This window comes from Eimeria mitis, genomic scaffold (assembly GCF_000499745.2).
Source record: "Eimeria mitis Houghton genomic scaffold, Emh_scaff1455, whole genome shotgun sequence".
Taxonomy (NCBI): domain Eukaryota; phylum Apicomplexa; class Conoidasida; order Eucoccidiorida; family Eimeriidae; genus Eimeria; species Eimeria mitis.
Genome location: NW_013569313.1, coordinates 3,410 through 3,757, shown reverse-complemented (window position 1 = coordinate 3,757; position 348 = coordinate 3,410). Strand labels below are relative to the sequence as shown.

Here is a 348-nt window from a genome sequence, read left to right as displayed (position 1 = left end):
TGCTGCAGCTGCTGCAGCTGCTGCAGCTGCTGCAACCAAATCCTGCTGCTTTTGTTGCTGCTGCTGTTGCTGTTGCTGCTGCTGCTGTTGTTGCTGCTGCTGCTGCTGTTGCTGCTGCTGCTGCTGTTGCTGCTGCTGCTGCTGCTGCAGCACTACAATCTGCCCCCTAACCGATCGTTATTGGATTCGTGTTTTGCTGCTGAGGAGGAGACAGCAGCAGCAGCAGCAACAGCAGCAGCAGCAGCAGGAACAGCAGCAGCAGCAGCAACAGCAGCAAAAGCAGCAGCAGGAGAGTCCCCTTCATCAGCTTCTTCTTCTGCTCTTTTCTGCCTAACAAACCGAAACAGA

General features: G+C 55.2%; 1 protein-coding gene across 1 annotated transcript in view; it reads left to right on the top strand.

Moving 5' to 3' along the window:
• The window catches only part of EMH_0037340 (uncharacterized protein), a gene marked incomplete at both ends in the record, with an annotated part of 3,220 nt that overhangs the window by 1,017 nt on the left and 1,855 nt on the right, over nt 1-348 (top strand). The window lies entirely within an intron of this gene.